Source organism: Oryx dammah, unplaced genomic scaffold, assembly GCF_014754425.2.
Source record: "Oryx dammah isolate SB20612 unplaced genomic scaffold, SCBI_Odam_1.1 HiC_scaffold_14, whole genome shotgun sequence".
Classification (NCBI taxonomy): domain Eukaryota; kingdom Metazoa; phylum Chordata; class Mammalia; order Artiodactyla; family Bovidae; genus Oryx; species Oryx dammah.
The window spans coordinates 31701555-31724147 of NW_024070198.1; the positions used below are offsets into that span (position 1 = coordinate 31701555).

Consider the following 22593-nt stretch of genomic DNA (forward strand, 5'->3'; position numbering starts at 1 on the left):
AAATAAGACTGGAATAGATTCTAAATTAATAAACATCTCACAAAACAAAGAATAAAAGCAAGCATTTAAAAGGTAGTTCTCACTGCTGTTCTTAGTTTCTCAGTTGATTCCGACTCTTTGCAACCCCATGGAATGTAGCCCCCCAGGCCCCTCTGTCCATGGGATTCGCCAGGCAAGAATACTAGAGTGGGTTGCCATGCCCTCCTCCAGGGGATCTTCTCAACCCAGGAATTGAACCAGGGTCTCCTGCACTGCACCTGGATTCTTTACCAGCTGCGCCACCAGGGAAGTAACTGACATCAATGATAGCCTGCACTTCCTGATGTGAAGAATTCTTGCTAAAAATAACCTACATCCAGCCATTGGGAAACTGACAAATTCAGATAGTAGTGCATTCTACAAGACAAGAGATCTGGACTCTGAAAATGTCAGTATCTTAAAAGACCAAAAAAGGGTGAAAGGATGGAACTGTTCAAAAAGGGTCTAAAGACATAAGATTTTTAAAATAAATAACTGACTACACAGGAAAGAAAAAAGCCTAGACTGACCAAGCCGGCCAAGGAGTCTCTCCCAGCATTACCGGCTGGTGTCAGGTTTTGATCATCAAAAGGTCCAAGGTCCTGGTGGTGGATCAGCTCTCTCATTAGGATGGCAAAGCTGTAAACATCTCCCTTCGGGGTGCCAGACTGGGGCACCTGGGGGAGCCACAGTAGTTCTGGGGCTGTCCAGTAAGAACTCTGCAAAGCCAAGACTGTCAAAAGTCAGAGCTGCTGGGTGGAACAGGAAAAGTCACCCCTTCTCTTTCCAGGAAGCACAGGAACCCTGAAAGTATCCAGCCCCCGAGAAGTTGGCCCTGATGGTTGGAGACATCTTTGTGTTTACACACTTGGGGGCCCATGTGTGTGAATATGAAGAAACTAATGATGATGATCCTGCCCTAACAAGTTAACAGCAGTTAACTCATGACTGTGCAATTACAGGCAGCTTTTCTCTTCCTTTCTCCTTTCTGTACTGCCTACATTAAAAAAAAAAAAAAATCATGTAACAAGTCATAGAACATAAAACTACTTGAAAGCGAACAACACAGTGGCATTGAGTTCGTCTAGTTCCAAAACATTTCTGACACCCCAAAGTAAAACCTTGAATCCATGAACCAGTTTCTGACCATTTCCCCCACCTCCCAACTCCTGCCAACCACCAATCCTCATTCTGTCTCCACAGATGTATCTGTGCTGGACATTTCTTTTGCGGTGATGTTTATAGATTTTTGTATCGTTATAGGCTACAATCATGAAAAGAAAATATAGTGCAGGATGCAGAGGAAGAAATGGCTACTAACAGGTTTTCAACATTTCCCCCTTTGTCCTTTCTGCAAGATACCATATTATAGACCCCCTCCCCACGTGCACACAGCAAAGCTGCTGGCAGCATGCTGCTTCAGAGAGAGGCGGTCAAAGCAGAGCACACTGGGCTCACTAGGGCCCAGAACAGTGCAAGGCAAGACTCAAGAGTGCTCAGCAAGCCTGGGCAAGTAGGAAGAGTTGTGGAGTCTCAATTCGCACACATGTGCAGGAGGGTTGGACTCCAGGTGGTGTCTTGTTTCGAGGTGTACATCAGAATCACTTGAGAGGCTTTTAGAAAGCAACACAGATGCCCAGACTCCATCTTCATAAGTTCTGATTCAGTTGGCATGAGATGGGACCCAGCCCTCTTCACGTCTTTTGAAGCTTCTCATGTGATACTGAAGGGCAGAGAGGGTGGAAAGCTCATCAGCTGTAAGGGGCCTGGCGGGTGGTGCCCTCTCTGCTGAGAACACAGCATGAAGACACGAGGGGACACGGAAGACTGAAGGCAAGGCCAGTGACTCCCTTCAGGCCACCCAGCTAAGTCAGGGCAAGGACTAGGCTCCTAGCTCAGACACCCCACCATGGGCTCAGGCCACCAGTGGGTTGTTTTGTTTTTTTTCTTTCCCTCTCTTTGGGTGACCGGAATAACCGCATCCATCAGCCCCAGAGGAAGGCCCAACTGCAGGGAACCGAGCAGGTGAGCATCAGAAAGCCCAGGTGGGGTGAGGAGCCCTGTACCCCTCTCCTGACCGCTCGTGGGTGCAGGATTTGCAGTGGTTACCTGATGGGTCCATCGTTTCCTCATTGTATGTTCTGTATGTCCGGCCATGCTGGAGTTCCCACAGCCCGAATCCCGACAGCTTCACCTGCATCCGGCCATCCACCAGGCAGTCGAAAGGTTTCAGGTTGCCATAGGACCCCAGGGGGCTCCTGTGGAGGAACAGCAGGCCCTGAAGAGTGAAAATGAGTAAGTGATTTAGAGCAGGTGCTGATGGACGCTGCTGGAAGACATAGAGACCGACGGACAGAAACAGACAGACCATGGTGGGAGACATGTTCATTTCCACATTTGTTCGAGAGCCCCTCGCCCAGGGGGCCACCCTGGACAGGGACATCCAAAAAGGAGAAAACTATTTCCAGCCCCTTAATGTGGAGCCGCAAAGGCAAGGCCAACTTAAAAAAAAGGTAGCCTTGCAATCAGACTCTTGGGTTCTAACCCTGACTCTACCACATGGTAGAGGGCAAGTAGCTTTACCCCATGTGCCTCACTCTTCTTGTCAAAACAGAGATGACAGGGGACCTCCCTGGTGGCCCAATGTTTGGGAGTCTGCCTTGTCATGCAGAGGACATGGATTTGATCCCAGGTCGGGGGACTGGGATCCCACATGTTGTGCAGCAACTAAGCCCTCACACCACAACATATTACAGCAATTATTTGTATGCAATAAGAAAGCACTATTATTTATGATATTATTTATTTATAAAGAGGACAGAAAAAAAGCCTAGAGTCAGAAGACATGTTCAAGCCTAAACTTTACCACTAAGTTTCTTCAAACAAATCATCTAACTGGGCCTCAATTTTACCATCTGTGAGATGGGTCTGCCTTTGACCCCTGCTACTTGAAAGATGTCCCAGGGACCAGCAGCATCAGCATCCCCTGGGAGATCTGCAGAAATGCAGAATCTCAGGCCCTGCCCAGACCTACTGGATCAGACTGTGCACTTAAACCCGGACCCCAGGAGATGCATGTACCTATTAAGCTGAGAAGACTTGTCCTTGGCTTGCTCTCAGCCTTGGCTGCACATTAAGATCACCTGGGGAGCTTAAAAAGAATAAAGGAATGCTTGGGGCCAGACACAAGAACCTGTATTACTGAAGATTACATATCACATAAACCAAGCCTGAGTGCAAAGGAAACTGATCAGAATGGAGGAAGAGGACTTAATCTGAAGGCGGGCCAAAGGAGGTCAGTCCCCAAGGCAGTGATGACTCTTATTTGCCAAGGAGATAAGGGTGGTGAGGGGGGACCTCTCACAATGAAGAAACTTGGGGTTTTAAACTGCTCCCTGTGGGGGTGGGAAGGAAACTCAAGAGGGAAGGGATATATGGATACATATGGCTGATTCACATTGTTGTGCAGCAGAAACTAATATAACATTGTAAAGCAATTATACCCTGAGTTTAAAAAAATTTTTTTTAAGGTATGTTAAAATATTTAAAAAATAAACTGCTCCCAGGGAGCAGGGATGGAGCTGGAAGATAAACCCAGGTTCAGACATCTTTGAAGTCCAGCCACTTCTCAACAACTCATTTTACTGTTTCTGGACCCCTGGTGTTTGCAGAGGAGGGTGGAGGAGGAAGCGGGTAAGTGAAAGCATACCTCTTCTTCTGGCACAGTGTCAGGTTTAAATGAATCATAAGTCTAGCCTTGAGTTACGCGGTGTGGTTACAAGGTGGCAGCAGTGTCCAGCAAGGAGGAATTTGAGAAGTGTCCCTGAGTGGATTATTGTACCCTGGGACGGGGTCCTTGGGCCCCCTGGGCACCAGCTCCAGGACTCCCCTCTTCCTCCAGCAGTAATGTCAGGCTGAATCACTGTTGGCTCTAGCAAGAGCCCTGAGCCAGTATTGCATAGAATTCAGGCTAATACAGAAAGCAATAGGGAAACATTTAGGACAGTGGGTACACTACCCCCACCTCACCCCTAAAAAAATCAGGAAGCTGTGTTCCGTTACCACCCTGCTTCGTTGTTTCTTGAGATGATAAATTTGAATCATATTTCAGAAATGCGACTCGCTGAACCAGTCCCGGAGGGGCCCGGTGGGGTTGTCTCTGGAATGTTTCAGCGAAGCTCCGACAAACAGAGGCCTGGGCTTGAAATCTGGGAAGACCTGAGTCCCATCCAGAGTCCTCTCAGACCTCACAGAGACGTCTCCATTCTACAGGACTCCTCCTGGACACACACGACTGTCCCTGCCCTTGCTAGTGCCAGGCACACCCCAGATGTGAGACCTTCTACACTCTGGTTGCTGGTGACTACCGCTGACATCCAGGCATATTAGCAAAACTCCTTCCATGAGGACAAAAATGACATGTCTAGGGATGCCTGAAATCCTAGGCAGGTAGTTCTCTCCAAGAGATGGCTTTTGTCTGTTTTGTATTTATTTTTCTATCTTGATGGAAATGTCCGCTAAGGGCCTGAAATGTATTCTGTTGTTTGAGAACAAATAGAACCATGAGATCTCACAATTTAAGTGCCAGGTTTCATACACTTTTGGCAGTTCTATTACCTACGTATCTGAGGCCACATTTATTTTCCAATTGGAAGGCTGAGGCTGGCCCACACGGCTCCTCCCTCTGAATCCCACAACTGTGTTCTCTAGCACTTGGGAAGAAAGAATTCAGCTTTTGGATACAGACTGGTTGCAGAACCCCATCTGCCTCTTGCCAGTTGGGCCAGTTACTTTACCTCACTAAGCCTCTTTATTTTTCCTTTTGAAAATGAAGTAAATATGAATCTTACAAATATTGGAGCTAAGGATAAATTAACCACAAGGTTAACTGTTAATTATGAAAAGCACGATCCAATAGAAATATAATGTAAACACATGTATCATGTTTAATTTTTTAGTTAAGCAGGTGAAATTACTTTTAATATTTTATACAACCCAATGTATTAAAAAACTTATCTTTTCAACATGTAATCAACATGAAAATATTATTGAGATATATCGCATTCCTTTTTTTTTTTTTAACTAAATCTTCAAAAACTGGCAGGCACTTTATACTTTTAGCACATTTCCATTTGAACTAGCCACACTGCTAATGTTCAGTAATCACATGTAGCTGGTGGTACCATATTTAAACAATGAAGGCTTGTCCTATTGTATGGTTTTTCGTATTAGCAACTGGGTTATCTGGGGTAACAGTAACACCATGCATACTCAGTTACTAAGTCGCGCCTGACTCTATGTCTCTAAGGACTGTAGCCCACCAGGCTCCTCTGTCCATGGGATTTCCCAGGCAAGAATACTGGAGTGGGTTGCCATTTCCTCCTTCAGAGTAAACCATACTCCTGCTAATATTAACAATTAACATTTATTAGATAACTGTTTTGGAATAGGCATGATGTTAAGTGACATGAATATCTTAGTGCTCAAAACCACACTATGAGGCAGGTACTGTTCTTACCTTTATTTCATACACAGGGACACTAGTTAAGGTCATCTGTCCATACATGGCAGAGCCAGGGTTTAAATCCCCAAGACAACTTCTATGCCAAACTGTCCTTCATCCTGTTAATCAAGATATCTCTCACTGAGAAACAAAGGCCCATCCCTAACTCAAGATGAGTATTAGACTCTCCAAAGATCCTTTCCAAGCTGGCCCCACTGGGTTGAACTCTCTGAGCACAGGACTACAAGATGCATTCCTCTGCACCCTCCCAATTGGGTTAACCCAATTAGGTGCTTGATCAATGTACATTTGCTATCTTGAAAAGTCAGTGGCATCTCAGAAACTCCCTGCTACCTGGTATAGAGGAGGTTCTGGTCAAATGGACATCGGGAGAGGAATTGTTCTTATGACTGGTATGTGACGGCCACAAGTGCAACCTGACTGCCAGAGCTCGATCCAGCACCTGGGTTCGTGTCCAGGTCACCCATGCCAAAGCTCCAACATGATCTAGGGAATTTTCTGTTATTCTTAATCCCCTTTCAAGGAATGTTTGCAGAGTAATTGGCCTCAGAGGCCCTACATGAGCCTTGACATAGGGCAATGTGCACACTTCATTTCAGGAGACAGCAAGCCTTCCAAAGCAGAGTCGAGCTGTCCTCTGTTCTTCTGGCGTGGAATGCAGGACAGACTCAGTGGCCCTAAAACAGCTGATGACCACCAGGGAGACTGTCCCCTTCAAAGTGTCATTCACACCCACCCCGGCATTTCTCCAGACCATCCTTTGAGTTAATTCTCGAAGACCAAACACCCACACCAAAAAGGCTAGTCATTCACATCATGGTGAGAACTTACTAGCTTTCTCTTTACATCCAATATAAATGATGCCAACTGCTTTGATTGGGATGGGAGGCAGATCACTGGAGATGAGATGAGACTACTTCCCTGGGCTTAGTGGGAAGGTAATGGAAAGTAGGGGAGGGAAAAAACAGAAGATCCCAGAAGAGAGGATACCACGTCAGAGCTTCCTATTTTAAAACTGTCACACCACCATCTAAATAATTTCCTATGTACAATTCCTGACCTTTTCACTTTCTCTTTAGCTTAATTTTAAGCCATTCAAAGATGAAGACAAGTCCTTGTCTTCCTAAGAACGTGCACAGATTAGATCAAACCCTTAAGAGACGCTCAATGAAGTTTTACTAAAATAGTATGAGTGGTGACTCAGAGTTGTCCACGGAAACCAATCACAGGGAGGTTCTCTTTGTCTACCTCGCTTGGTAACAATACATCGGCTTTCCACTAATGCCTGGGAGGTCAAAGTTTAGCAGGCGTTAGGACTTAGCTCCTTAGACACAAAAAGCAATCGAATTCTTGAGGAACAAATGTCCTTCAAGGTCAATCAGGTCAACCTCATCCAAGAAACCTACATGGAGGCTGAGTAACAACAATAATAATAACAGTAGCTAAAATATATCTGATACTGAAGGAGGAAGTGGACAGAGCTGGACTCCGCCTTAGGCCAGGCTGCGAGCATTAGGCTACACACATGGTCACCCTCCCAATGGACTCTGAACTTTGTGCCCGGTGTCTGTAGAAATGGCACACCAATGGAAAACCAGACCCCCGATAAAAGAGCCTCCGGACTTGCACTTGGATAAAAGAGCCTCAGGACTTGTACTTGGACTCTCCGTTGCCTAAACGAATATGCTAATTATCTCTGTAACAGAACAAAGTGGTAAATTCCATTATGTTTATCAGGATAGGACCACAGGCCTATTGATAAATATCCACTCTTTATCTAGTCTTGTGACACATGAATCATGGGTTAACTTTGATCATAGCTCTCTTTTACCTTGTCCAGACTAGTTTCAAGGAATTTGGGGAGGTGGGTTTGAGCAAGTACACTTAGGGTATATAAGGTTTTCACAAAAAAACTGGTTGGGGTCCTTTGGCTAAAAGGAGACTCTGCCTTGGGCAGCCGGTGTAATAAACTGCACTCCACTACCTGCATTGCCCTTCTGAGTGAGTTTGTTTCCCGGAATGCACGGCTACAACATTTGGTGCATGGACTGGGAAACTCCTCATTTTGAGGAGACAAGTCCCATTTGGGACTACTCCGAGGCCTTGTGGCTTGAATCTTCTAGAGGGGGGAAGGCGCCTCGCCCTTCTGGAAGGATTCTGCTTCTTCAACACCCGGACCTTTCACGTTAGCAGGTAGTGGACGGCAACAGGGGAACTGAGCGCTCAGGTGAGGAGGTGGAAGAGGGGGCCTGATCACCCCCCTGGGAGGGACTAGGAGTGGGGACCCACGGAGCTTGGAACAGGCAGGTGCCGATTGCTTGGTACACAGGTCGACGAGCGTGCTAGGGCTTAGCAAGGAAATTTGTGAAGGTCATATAGGAGGTGTGTCCACGCCGTCTCAGGGGAAATTATTACCAGCAATTGCCAGGGGATTTTTAGGATAGAAAACTGGTCCTTGTATGCTCGTATTCTGCCCTCCCCAGGAGTTGTCCCATCTGCTGTGAAATTCTTGACCCCCTTGGAATTGTTAGGCTAGAAGGAAGGGGATACATAAGTATGAATTGGCTTTCCCGGAGACTGCCTGGGACATGGAATATTTAACCCATCTGTGTTTTCATCCACACCTGATCAAGCCCACCAAGACAGAACGGACTTTAAGGGAGAAACAGTCTTGGACCACGTGGTGTTCTGGTTCGGCTGTGCTGACCAGCAGGTGAAGACATGCCGATCCCGCTTCTCCCTCTGGGATCTAGCAGGTAAGTCTCTTCTCACCCCGGTTAGGAAGGAGGCAGAATGGCAATTTAAGTGTCATTGAGTGGAAATATCAGAAGTACATAGGATTCTGAGAACTTTGTAGACAGAACGAAAAGGAAAAGTAGAAGAAGGTCCGAGAAGGTAAGCAAGGTGGGGGGAAGTGAATCTATGGCAACTGTATTGGAGTCCATGATTAAACATTTAAAGAGGGGACTAGGAGGAGACTATGAGGTGAAGATGAAGCCTAACCGCCTCCACATACTCTGTGAGGTCAAATGGCCCTCTAAGGGAGTAGGGTGGCCACCAGAGAACACCCTGAACTTAAAAATGGTGGAAGCAGTCTATACAGTAGTCACAGGAGAGCAAGGACACTTGGATCAATATCCATATATTGACTCATGGCTAGGGTTAGCTCAAGACCCTCCTACTTGGACAAGGTTCTGTATCCAGAAGGGAAAGGGAAAAATATTAATGGCACAAAAATTGACTGATGATTAAAAAAGGAAATTCTGCAGGATTTGGATGGGGACCACCTGACCCCTCCCCCATACTGGATAATGACGCGCCTGCCTCCCAGTGCTCCACCAGGACCAGAGGCCACCTTGATGCCCAATCCAGGGTCAGGTGAAGTCCTGCGGCAGCCGCTGCTCCTCCACCAGCTCTCCCTGAGGTCGTAGAGCCACCACCTGGGCAGGCTCCGATCCCGGTGACAGAAGCCTCTGGCCAACACTTCCAGGATACAGCTCCAGCCGAACCGCCCAAGCTATATCCGCCTCTCCGGTGAGTACTGACAGGAAGGGGAGGGCAACGTTGGAATTAAACAGAGACTGCACTCTGCAAGAGAGCCGGAGGGAACGAAAGAGAACAAACAAGAGATTTGCAATGCTAGCTGCTGCTCTGGGAAAGTCTATCTCGGCCCCTCCGGAAAACCTCCTCTGCCCCAGGGTCAGGACAGTCCTTCAACCTGTCCCAACAGAGGTCCCAGGCCCCATTACAGCCAAACCAGTGTGTCCGGTGCCAAGCTTTTGGCCACTGGAAGAATGAATGCCCTAAGGCAAGGAAGGAAGAGGAAGCTCCCGCAGCTGTGGGGCTTGCTGGACTGGAAATTAAATAGGGCTGCTGGTAACCTTAAAAGTGGGGGACCAAAACATTGACTTCATGGTGGATACAGGAACAGAACTGTCAGTAGTAACACCTGTGGCACCACTGTCCAAAAAGACCACCACGTCCAAAAAGTCTACCAATGTAACTGGGGTATCGGGAGAAGAGATGATTAAATTGTTTGCCAGCCCAGAAAATGTCAAATGGCGGGGCACCAAGTGATTCATGAATTCCTCTACATTCCTGAGTGCCCAGTACCCCTGTTGGGAAGAGACTTGCTATGCAAACTAGGAGCACAAATGACTTTCTCCCCTGAGGAGAGGCCCACCTTCTGGATGGACACTATGACTTACTTGCTCTCTCTCTCAATACCACCCCAAGATGAGTGGAGGTTGCATGAGCCCCCAAAGGAAGAACCGGGTGGGCTGGAAGAGCATGAGAGAGAGCTAACTCAATTATTCCCTGAGGTCTGGATGGAAGACAACACCCCCTCCCCCCAGGCTGGCTAAACATCAAGCCCCAGTGATAAAAGAACTCAAACCAGGCATCATCCTGGTTAGGAAGCGCCAGTACTCACTACCAATAGAGGCCTGGGCCAGCATACTGCCCCACATCAATAGAGTGAAACAAGCGAGCATTCTAGTAGAGTGCCATTCGGCTTGGAATATGCCAATCCTACCAGTCAAAAAGGAAGGAGGACAGGACCATAGGCCTGTACAAGATCTCAGGCTGGTCAACCAGGCTACTGTGACTTTACACCCCACTGTTCCAAACCCTTATACCTTACTTAGCCTCCTCCCGCTGAGGACTAAAGTTTATACCCACCTAGATCTCAAGGATGCCTTCTTCTGTGTACGCCTCGCCCCAGCGTCACAGCCCATGTTTGCCTTTGAATGGGAAGACCCAGTTGGGGGCACCAAGCAACAGCTCATCTGGACTCCCCCACAAGGGTTTAAGAACTCCCCAGCCATCTTTGAGGAAGCCTTGGCTTCTGACCTGAACTCATTCCATCTGGAAGAGAACGGATGTTGGCTCCTACAATATGGAGATGACCTGCTGCTGGCCGCTGAGACCAAGGAAAAATGCTGGGAAGGGACAAAAGCACTGCTCCAGCTGCTGATGGAAGCAGGTTACCGGGTGTCGAAGAAGAAGGCACAGATCTGCAAGGAGGCGGTAAGGTATCTGGGGTTTGTTTTAAAGAAGGACACAAGGCTCCAGACCCTAGCTAGGTCCTATATACTGATGGCACCAGCCTGATAAAACAAGGACAACGGCTGTCAGGTTAGCCAAAGCAGAAGGGGCCATCAAGACTGAAAAGGGATGGTGGGAATTGCCAAGTGGCAAATTATTGGTACCAAAGGAGCTGGCACACAATCTGGTAAGCCAAACACACCAAGCGACCCACCTAGGCCAGGGTGCCTGCTCACAAGTTAATGCTGCCTCTCAGGTATTTAGACAAAAACCTCTGGGTATTCAGCTGAAAGGCACGCTGCCCTTTGAACACCTGGGAGTGGACTTCACTGAAATGAAACCTCACTGACACTACCGTTACCTGCTGGTCATGGTATGTACATTCTCGGGATGGGTAGAAGCTTTTCCTACCTGGACTGAAAGAGCATCAGAAGTAGCCCGGTGCCTGCTTAGGGAAATAGTTCCCAGATTTGGACTTCCTACCAGCATTGGTTTAGACAATGGCCTGGCTTTTGTAGCTGATTTAGTACAACAAGTAACCAAAACTTTAAACATCAAATGGAAACTGCACACTGCATATAGGCCCAGAGTTCTGAGATGGTGGAATGAACCAACCGGACATTAAAGAGACTCTCCAAGTGGGTCATAGAGACTGACTGCTCCTGGGTGGACTTGCTTCCGAGGGCTCTGCTCAGACTCAGGATGACCCCACAGTCCCAAGGCTATTCTCCATACGAAATTGTGTATGGGAGGCCCCCTCCCATAATAAAACAGGTGTCAACAAATTTGCCTCAGGTAATGGGGGATAGGATTTTACAGCAGATGGAACTGGGTAAGGTAATAAATCGGGTAACCAAGTTTGTACAAGAAAGGGTGCTGTTCCCCCTTGGGGAACAGATTCATGAGTTTACGCTTGGTGACCAAGTATGGGTCAAAGATTGGAAACATGATTTGCTAGCCCCTCGGTGAAAGGGCCCTTACGTTATTCTAACTACCCCTACTGCAGTTAAAGTTGCAGGTATTGTCCCTTGGATCCATCATACGAGGGTGAAGAGAACATACCATGCAGACCCAAAAAATACTGAGTGGACTGCACAGAGGGACCCCACTGACCCTCGAGAGACTAAGACCATCCTTAAGAAGAAGGAAACGAAGATCCCAGACGAACCCCTTCAGGATGAAGCCGCATAATCAACTCCTGCTGCTTGGCCTCATCAACATGATTTTGAATTTAACTTCCATTTCAACTCAGGACAATGTTTTCATCTCATGGGCACATTCCTACCAGACTTCCAAAACACCTCCAGCTGCTGGATAAGTGGGGCTATGCTTCTGTCAGTGATAGAGGGACTTCCTTGGTGGGTGTCACCACTCTGCCAAGATTTTAAACCACTCTGCTCTTTTCTGGAATGACAAAAAGAGACTTTCCTCTCTCTTGTCAATCATAATCTCTCCTTGCTCTCTTGGTGTAAGACCTACAGTCAATAAACTCGGGTCATGGGGTTACATTTGATATAAATGCCAGTGTAACAAAAGCCTAACCTACAACAAGCCCCGATAAATCTACCTTATTTACACACTAGGTGGACAAGATCCGGGTTTCAGTGGTATGAGTATATTGCTGCCTTCGGCTTCCCTGGTAGCTCAGATGGTAAAGCATCTGCCTACAGTCTGGGAGATCCGGGTTCAAACCCTGGGTTGGGAAGATCTCCTGGAGATGGAAATGGTAACCCACTCCAGTATTCTTGCCTGGAAAATCCCATGGATGGAGGAGCCTGGTAGGCTACAGTCCATGGGGTCGCAAAGAGTCGGACACAACTGAGCGACTTCACTTTTCACTATAGGGACAACAGATATTATGATTAAGGTAGAGGCCTTGACTAATTTCACAAAACAGGCCCTCCTAGATGGAACAAAAGCCATCCAAGCCTTAAATGAAGAGCAAATCCAAATGAGAAAAGCAGTAATTCATAATAGAATTGCTTTGGACATACTCACAGCTGCTTAACGAGGGACCTGTGCTATAATTAAGATTGAATGTTGTGTATACATTCCTGACTTATCTGGCAATGTATCGATTGCTTTAGATGACATGAAAAACCAGGTAAAAGCAATGTCAAATGAAAACATTCCTTTCTGGGCTTCAGTCCTCTCTTGGGTGAAGGGCAATTGATGGAAAACTATATTTACCATTGTTATAGTTACCTTGATAGTTCTGCTTTGTGGACCCTGAATTTTACAATGTATTATGAACTTTGTAACCCGAAGGTTGATGTCATTCTCCCAAATTGGCGGTCGGAGAGCCAGGGTGCAATATATCCCTATGAGTGATGCTCCTAATATGAGTTAAGAGCATCAAGATGGGGGAATGAAGGAGGAAGCAGACAGAGCTGGACTCCCTCTTAGGCCAGGCTGTGAGCATTAGGCTACACACATGGTCACCCTCCCCGTGGACTCTGAACTTTGTGCCCGGTGTCTGTAGAAACGGCACACCAATGGAAAACCAGACCCCCGGATAAAAGAGCCTCAGGACTTGTACTTGGACTCTCTGTTGCCTAAAAGAATATGCTAATTATCTCTGTAACAGAACAAAGTGGTAAATTCCATTATGTTTATCGGGATAGGACCACAGGCCTATTGATAAATATCCACTCTTTATCTAGTCTTGTGACACGTGAATCATGGGTTAACTTTGATCGTATCTCTCTCTTACCTTGTCCAGACTAGTTTCAAGGAATCTGGGGAGTTGGGTTTGAGCAAGTACACTTAGGGTATATAAGGTTTTCACAAAAACTGGTCGGGGTCCTTTGGCTAAGAGGAGACTGCCTTGGGCAGCCAGTGTAATAAACTGCACACCACTATCTGCATTGTCCTTCTGAGTGAGTTTGTTTCCCAGAATGCGTGGCTACAGCAATACTTCCTCTGGCTCAGATACTTTCTAGCACTTTGTGTTCATTAATTTACTTTATCCTTGCAACAGAATATGAGGCAAATCTATTATTATCCCTGTTTCAGATGGAAAAATGAGTCAGGTGGGCCATGACACTGTGGACCAGCATTCTGAAAATGCTCTCTTCACCCTGGGCTAAAATTCAGCTGCTCTTTCTAAGCTCACTGATCCGCTCCTACCATTTAGAGGGGAAGCAATGTGCCACAGCCACTCAGTGAGTCACTGGCCTAGAAACCCAGAAGAGCAGAGTTTATGTTTCCCCCATGTATCTCCCACAGCACTCAGGCAGGGTCTTGCCTATAGGAGGCTATCAGCTGATGGATGGGAATGTTGATTCATGGCCGGACAGCCTTGTCCTGCTGCCGTGTGTCAGGATGAGTGACTCCCTCACCAGGACCCATTTCCAGGTCATTGGCTTGGTCCCCTCTAATGGAAAAAGCAGATGCAGTGAGCTTAAAAAGACCAGCTGGATTTTAGCCCAGGGTGAAGAGAGCACCCTCAGAATGGGTCCCCCAAGTCATTTTCCACCTGTGAAATGGGGATGATAATAAATCTACCTTTTTTTTTTAAGATCGTCCTTATATTTTGTTGTGAGAACAAAGTAAGCACTAAATATAGTTTAGCTATTGTTACTATTATTGCTCCTCCTCTTCTTTACATCCATCACAACCCTCTTTGCCCAAAGTGAAGATTCACCTGCTGGTTTGTTTTCTCAGATATGCATCCTAAGGCCACCACTTAGATCAACAGCTCTATGGCGACTGTGACAGTTATTCCCATTTTCTGGAGAAAAGAATCAAGGGTTAGGGATAAGGAAGGGTTATTAGGATCTCCCTCTCCAACTCACTGTATGATCTAGTAATTAGATTTTCTTTGGGATAAAAAAAAAATCTACGCTAAAATGTAAATACTCTGTTCATGTTTAGGTATCCCTTCCAACTTGAGTGTAAAATATTTTACTCTGTTGACATGTATTTGAGATCAGGGAGGGTGAAAAGGATGGAAAATCTGATGGAAGAGGTGGATTTTAGGAGTGGAATTATTTTGTTTGAAGAGATTTGAAGAGGACCAGAATTTTCAAGAAAGATTACAGTTAATCCAAGACACAGAACAACTCAAGAATACTATTTGTTCTTTGCGTAGGTTTATGTGATATTCACATATGATATGTGAGTATGCAAATGAGAGCTTGAATATCCAATCCATTTCATGGCCTGAGTTTCTCAAAACATCCTGAAAAACACAATTATTCCAAACATCACAAGTGACTCACCTGGAAGCACAGGGAGCTTCATAGGTTCTGTAGATTTGATCCTAACACTTTGGATGATTAAGCAGAAATGATAACACCTGAGGCAGAGAACTTGAAATCTAGTAACCAGAACTCTTCCTGGGAGAAACCATAACCTGATTCAATATTGAGAAAGTCATGCAGTCTTGAGTTTTACAAATATTTCCTTGTTCCTGACATAAAGCTGATGGTCACATACCATGGGGAGGATGGGCCCAGGAGCACAGTCCAGAAGTAGCTATGACACCATAGGAGTCAAAACCAAGCTCAGACAGTTTCCACCCAGAACAGAGAAACCAGACACTTGGCAACTGCGCTGCTAATTTAATCCTCTGCAGGCATCCCAGCAAGATAATTCAGATCTTGAAATTAGACTGGAAAAGAACTCCTCTCGGATGAAGGGGCAAAAGCATTGATAAGCTTCTTTATTCAGTTCAGTTCAGTTCAGTTCAGTCAGTCATTCGTGTCTGACTCTTTGCAACCCTATGAACCCCAGCATGTCAGGCCTCCCTGTCCATCACCAGCTCCCGGAGTCTACCCAAACCTATGTCCATTGAGTCGGTGATGCCATCCAACCATCTCATCCTCTGTCGTCCCCTTCTCCTTCTGTCCTCAGTCTTTCCCAGCATCAGAGTCTTTTCAAACGAGTCAGCTCTTCGCACGAGGTGGCCAAAGTATTAGAGTTTCAGCTTCAACATCAGTCCTTCAAATGAATACCCAGGACTGATCTGCTTTAGGATGGACTGGTTGGATCTCCTTGCAGTCCAAGGGATTCTCAAGAGTCTTCTCCAACACCACACTTCAAAAGCATCAATTCTTCGGTGCTCAGCTTTCTTTATAGTCCAACAGTCACATCCATACATGACCACTGGAAAAACCATAACCTTGACTAGATGGACCTTTGTGGACAAAGTAACGTCTCTGCTTTTGAATATGCTATCTAGGTTAGTCATAACTTTCCTTCCAAGGAGTAAGCGTCTTTTAATTTCATGGCTGCAATCACCATCTGCAATGATTTTAGAGTCCCCCAAAATAAAGTCAGCCACTGTTTCCACTGTTTCCCCATCTATTTCCCATGAGGTGATGGGACCAGATGCCATGATCTTAGTTTTCTGAATGTTGAGCTTTAAGCCAGTTTTTTCACTCTCCTCTTCTACTTTCATCAAGAGGCTGTTTAGTTCTTCACTTTCTGCCATAAGGGTGCTGCTAATCGAATGTGAGGTAAGACTGATTCTTTTGCTTACCTTAAGACTTCCTTTTTTGCAACATTAGGTGACAATGCAGATGTTTGGTGATTCTGTGCAAACACCAAAGAAGGGAACATGCCTTAATTCACACATCTGAAAATAATGATGGAATAATAGCTTGTGATGATAGTATGTTTCCTGCCCTAGGGATGATGCTATGTGCTTTACACACTGTCAGCTAGTTTTCGAAAAGACCCTGTGAGATAAGAACTATGACTGTTCGAATTTTACAGATTAGGAAACATGCTCAAAAGATAAAGTAACGTGTTAAAGACCATACAACTTCTTAGTGGCAGAGCTGCGAGGTAAATCCAGGCAGTCTGCCCCCAGCAAATAAACCAGAGGGATGATTGAAGTCTCCCCAGTAATGGGGATTTACTAAAACCAGAGGGCTTCCCTGGTGGCTCAGACAGTAAAGAATCTGCCTGCAGTGCAGGAGAACCAGGTTTGATCCCTGGATCGGGCAGATCCCCTGGAGAAAGGAATGGCTGCCCACTCCAGTATTCCTGGAGAATCCCATGGACAGAGGAGCCTGGAGGGCTACAGTCCATGAGGTCACAAAGAGTCAGACCCGACTGAGCAACTAACACAACACAACGTAAAACCAGGGTGTCCAAAAGTGAACCCTATAAACCTGACTCCCTGCAAAGACTGGGTTCGAGGGAGATAGACACAAAGAATGAAGAGGCAGGATCAAGGCCAGGATTAAAGGCAGAGAACAGGCTAGGAGAGCTCCCGGGATTCAGGCGCTGAGTCAGGCGTAAGGGGACTGAGGTCTTTAGACCTCAGTTTGGGCTCTTGGGGTGGTGGTATTGGGCCAAGTTAAGGAAGTAGATTCCCACCATTGCCTTTTGGGGTGAGGGCCACTCCCACCCAAGGTGGGAATGGGGAGTTGGCAGGGGAGAGGCTGAGGGCAGCAAAGCTTTGTCTCCTCCCAGGGGTGGGGGCCTCACCAGCCAGATTTCCTGCAGCACAGGCAGCTTCCTGATCCAGGTTTCTACTTGGTCACCAACATACCAGATAGCCACATGTTTGCCCTGGAGCCGAAGGAGCAGAATGTTCTTAACCCAGGATTAACCAGAAAATGCTACACTCAGAAAGAGCTAGGATAGGGCGGAGGCGGTGGAGGGAGGAAAAGAAGATGGGAAAGAAATCTACCTAGGAAGCATCGCTGAGCACCTCCCAGGCCAAACCTACCTGGGGCGGTAACACGGTGCTGGGTCCAGGATCTGAGCTCACTGCTCGACACAGGAGACCTCATTTAATAGGCAGCATGGCCCTGCAAGGCAGGTATGATTCATCCTTTTACAGACAAGATCATCGAGGTTAGGGAACTTATTCAAGGTTACACAGCTGTACAACCAGAATTTGAACATCTGCATGTAACCACTCTGCCCTCAGAAGTACCTGGTAAAGCCCTACTGGGGCATAAAAGAGCTCTTGACCCTACTGGCTGTCCACAAAGGAGCTGACATCCCCCAAAATTGTCACACTAGACGTGATACTATTGTTCCCTCTGGACACAGGCATGGCCCTCTGGGTTGGCTGCAAAACAGGACACAACTCGATTGTTCTCAGTAGGATGACCAAGTACTAACGAGACTGTGACTTTTATAGATGAGGACGATTAATGCCAAGGTGAAAAGCAGTTAATAAATGAGAGTCAGGACTCCAACGCTGACCTCTCTGACCTGCAGTGCAAGTGCTGAACTGCTGCACACACTACTGCTGGGTCTGTGCCAATGTGGACAGTGTCATGGTTAAGACTCTGGGCTCAGTTAGTTCAGTCAGTTCAGTCACTCAGTCGTGTCCGACTCTTTGCGACCCCATGAATCGCAGCACGCCAGGCCTCCCTGTCCATCACCAACTCCCGGAGTTCACTCAGACTCACATCCATCGAGTCAGTGATGCCATCCAGCCATCTCATCCTCTGTTGCCCACTTATCCTCCTGCCCAATCCCTCCCAGCATCAGACTCTTTTCCAATGAGTCAATTCTTCGCATGAGGTGGCCAAAGTACTGGAGTTTCAGCTTTAGCATCATTCTTTCCAAAGAAATCCCAGGGCTGATCTCCTTCAGAATGAACTGGTTGGATCTCCTTGCAGTCCAAGGGACTCTCGAGTCTTCTGCAACACCACAGTTCAAAAGCATCAATTCTTCAGTGCTCAGCCTTCTTCACAGTCCAACTCTCACATCCATACATGACCACAGGAAAAACCATAGCCGTGACTAGACGGACCCTTGTTGGCAAAGTAACGTCTCTGCTTTTGAATATGCTATCTAGGTTGGTCATAACTTTTCTTCCAAGGAGTAAGCGTCTTTTAATTTCATGGCTGCAGTCACCATCTGCAGTGATTTTGGAGCCCAAAACTAAAGTCTGACCCTGTTCCCCTGTTTCCCCATTTCCCATGAAGTGATGGAACCAGATGCCATGATCTTCATTTTACGAATGTTGAGCTTTAAGCCAACTTTTTCACTCTCCACTTTCAGTTTCATCAAGAGATGTTTTAGTTCCTCTTCACTTTCTGCCATAAAGGTGGTGTCATCTGCATATCTGAGGTTATTGATATTTCTCCCAGCAATCTTGATTCCAGCTTGTGTTTCTTCCAGTCCAGCGTTTCTCATGGTGTACTCTGCATATACATTAAACAAGCAGGGTGACAATATACAGCCTTGACGTACTCCTTTTCCTATTTGAAACCAGTCTGTTGTTCCATGTCCAGTTCTAACTGTTGCTTCCTGACCTGCATACAGATTTCTCAAGAGGCAGGTCAGGTGGTCTGGTATTCCCATCTCTTTCAGAATTTTCCACAGTTGATTGTGATCCACACAGACTCTGGGCTCAGGCTACCCCAATTCAAGTTCTGACTCTGGCACTTAACCTGACCCATGACCTGACGTTGAAGTCATTTTCCTCAATGAGCATGTGAGGATGCGGCCTCTCTGCGTCCCGCCCCCAGGGCCTCCCCAACACCTAGAGAATGTATTTTAAGATTTTTTTTTAAAGATTTATAATTTTTTTTTAAATTTGGCTGGGCCAGGTCTTAGTTGCCTCATGCAAGATCTTTCACTGTGACATGCAGGATCTAGTTCCCTGACGAGGGAATCAAGCCCAGGTCCCCTACATTGAGAACACAAAGCCTTAATCACTGGACCACCAGGGAAGTCCCTAAAGAATATATCTTAAACAGAGTAACCCTGCTTTTCGAGAAGAGTCTTACTCAGGACCCTGATATAGAATACAATAGACCAAGCAGAGCTGTTTTAGTTGCAGAAGAGGAGGGCTCACAGTTCCTCCCCACCACACCTCTACCTCATTCTGTCATCCACCCAAGCCCAGAGTAGTGAGCCCCAGGATCCCCAGGGACACTTGAAAAATAATTTACAAATGAACACCAATCTCCTGATCAAGCCTCTTTGACTTGAAAGTGAAAGTGTTAGTTGCTCAGTCATGTTTGACTCTTTGCAACCCAATGGACTGTAGCCCTCCAGGCTCCTTTGTCCATGGAATTCTCCAGGCAAGAATATTGCAGTGGGTTGCCATTACCTTCTCCACTCTTTGACTTAATACCTGTCAAGTCACCTTTTATTGAAAGTCATAATTCATTTATTCAATAAATAGTATCATTAAGAATACCAATAAAAGGAAACTAATTTTGCAAACTACAATTTTGAAAATAAAGCCAATATAACAGGAATCAAATATACATAACAAGAGAAGAATGTTTGATTTTGACTCATCGTGCTTTCTTGTTTTTTGCGATTAAGCTAAATGTCTTCAGAACAAACCTGTTTCCCTTGGTCTAACTTGAGCAATTTTCTAACAAGTAACAACATTCTGGAACACTTTTGCTGTGAGGTGTTTGAGATTCATATATTTGTTGAAGTGCATACATTCTAATTCAATAGTTGATCTGCCTATCTTGTTATTCTCTGAATATCATCGGTAGCATGTATTCCTGAACAAGTACTACCTGAAATTCTAAAATTTTTAATCTTTGACATAAAATTTATTTCAGCTGTGGGTTTTCAATCACTTTGAGAATCACTTGAAAGTAAACTCGAAACCCTCCCTTCACCGTCCCGCAGGAACAAAGAGCTCTTATCAAAGTGTAGAAACTTGGGTTCTGTCTTTCTACTCTAAAGAACATTTCTCGTTAATCCCTCTGGGAAGGCAAAAAGTACTTCAGAATAATCAATATACGCTGGCAAAAATTACCCTGTCTAATATCAACAACAAAAACAAAACAACAACAAAAAAAAAAAGAGAAGAAAAAAAGACACTTCAAAACTTCAAGCTTAAAGGATGCATAAAATACAGTTAATGCTGTATTTTCTGGAATTACATAAATGTTATATACGTATCAAATAAGGTCATGCTTCTTAAATGTGTGTCAAGCCTCGCAGCCCTGAGAAGGCCCCACCTCTCAGTATATACCCTGGCATTACCTCTCCTGGTCACCTCTTGCAAGCCTACCCTCCCCAAATGACACCCCTTCTCTGAAGCCTTCACAGTGCTGCAACATTCAATCCCTGACCCACATCCACAAAGACCTGTGGGGGTCTCTGCCTCACTTTGTAGACACCTCCCAGAGCACCTGCCTCCCTCGGAAGGCATCTACTCCCAGTGTACCCTCCACTCTGCTGGTCTGAAGTAGATGGGCAACACATGTGTGTGTTGGATAAATGAATTGTATTGTCTTAATTATCAGTAAGTTAAAGAAGTTAATGTGGTTTTGAAAATAACTAAATGCTCCCCAGGAGCCAGCTTTAATATTTGAGCAGGATATATGGATTCTTCTACTACCCAGGTGGAAGTGAAGTGGCTCAGTCGTGTCCGACTCTTTGCGATCCCGTGGACTATAGCCCACCAGGCTCCTCCGTCCATGGGATTCTCCAAGCAAGAGTACTAGAGTGGGTTGGCATTTCCTTTTCCAGGGGATCTTCCCGACCCCAGGTGGAACTAGTGGTAAAGAACCTGCCTGCTGATGCAGGAGACACAGGTTCAATCTCTGGTCAGGAAGATCCCCTGGAGGAAGACATGGCAACCCACTCCAGCATTCTTGCTTGGAGAATCCCATGGACAGGGGAGCCTGGTGGGCTACAGTCCATGGGGCCGCAGAGTTGGACACAACTAAAGTGACTTGGCATGCATGCATGCGTACAGGTTCTTCTACACACCACAAAACAGAGCTGAAGGGAACTTTAGACACCATCTGATCATATTTAAGTATTCAGAAACTGAGGCCCGGAAATTATATTCCCAGCAAGAAAGTGGTAGGTCTAGAATAAGAACTCAGGGCCCAAGACTCTCCATTAAGCATTCAATTTATAAGTGAGTCAGCTTGTGCCCTCATAGGCTCCTAGCTCAGGACCCTTCCATGAGGCACAAGCAGTGAGCAGGAAAGTGGATGTCTGGGCCAGGCGTGGCTTCACCTTACCCTGGGGCAGAATGGTGATGTCATCATAACTGATTTGCCACCAAACCCACTCCGGTACTCTTGCCTGGAAAATGCCATGGACAGAGAAGCCTGGTAGGCCGCAGTCCATGGGGTCGCTAAGAGTCAGACACAACTGAGCATCTTCACTTTCACTTTTCACTTTCATGCATTGGAGAAGGCAATGGCAACCCACTCCAGTGTTCTTGCCTGGAGGATCCCAGGGATAAGGGAGCCTGGTGGCTGCCGTCCATGGGGTCACACAGAGTTGGACACAACTGAAGCGACTTAGCAGCAGAAGCAGCATCTTTATTTTACCTCTGTAGTTTTCCTCTCTTTATCCTTAAAATAAGACCTATGATGACAGCTCCCAGGATGGTAATCAGGAGGGTTAGGGTGAAGATCACAGCTGCTGCTGCTGCTAAGTCGCTTCAGTCGTGTTTGACTCTGTGCGACCCCATAGACGGCAGCCCACGAGGCTCCCCCGTCCCTGGGATTCTCCAGGCAAGAACACTGGAGTGGGTTGCCATTTCCTTCTCCAATGCATGAAAGTGAGAAGTGAAAGTGAAGTCACTCAGTCGTGTCCCTCTTCAAGACCCCATGGACTGCACCCTACCAGCCTCCTCTGTCCATGGGATTTTCCAGGCAAGAGTACTGGAGTGGGGTGCCATTGCCTTCTCCGAAGATCACAGCGGTCACACCTAAAGGGCAGAGACATAGCATTGCTGAGGCCCACCCAGGAGCAAAAGTGACCACACTGGGGCCCCAGCCTGGCCCTGCTAAACAGAAGGCTCAACAGCCGCCCGGGCGCGGGTCCAAATTAAAGCACACAGAGTCTACTCAGATGTGTCTTCTCGGGGAATCCTATTGGGCCCCAAGTGTATGGTCTTCCCATACCCATCTGATTCCCATGGCAACTGCACTCACCTCTTCCTTATATAGAAACTTCCCTTGCAGAGAAAACTTCTAATACCATCACCACCTTTCATTCAACATATACTATGTGTTCTCTTTACACTTGTCCTCAGTTATGATCCACCTCGTTGCAGGCCTGGGCTCCTAACCACCAGGTAACACTCC

General features: G+C 46.4%; 1 pseudogene; it reads right to left on the reverse strand.

The window, feature by feature from the left end:
- Positions 1-22593, reverse strand: part of LOC120873640 — a 37403-nt pseudogene that overhangs the window by 14417 nt on the left and 393 nt on the right.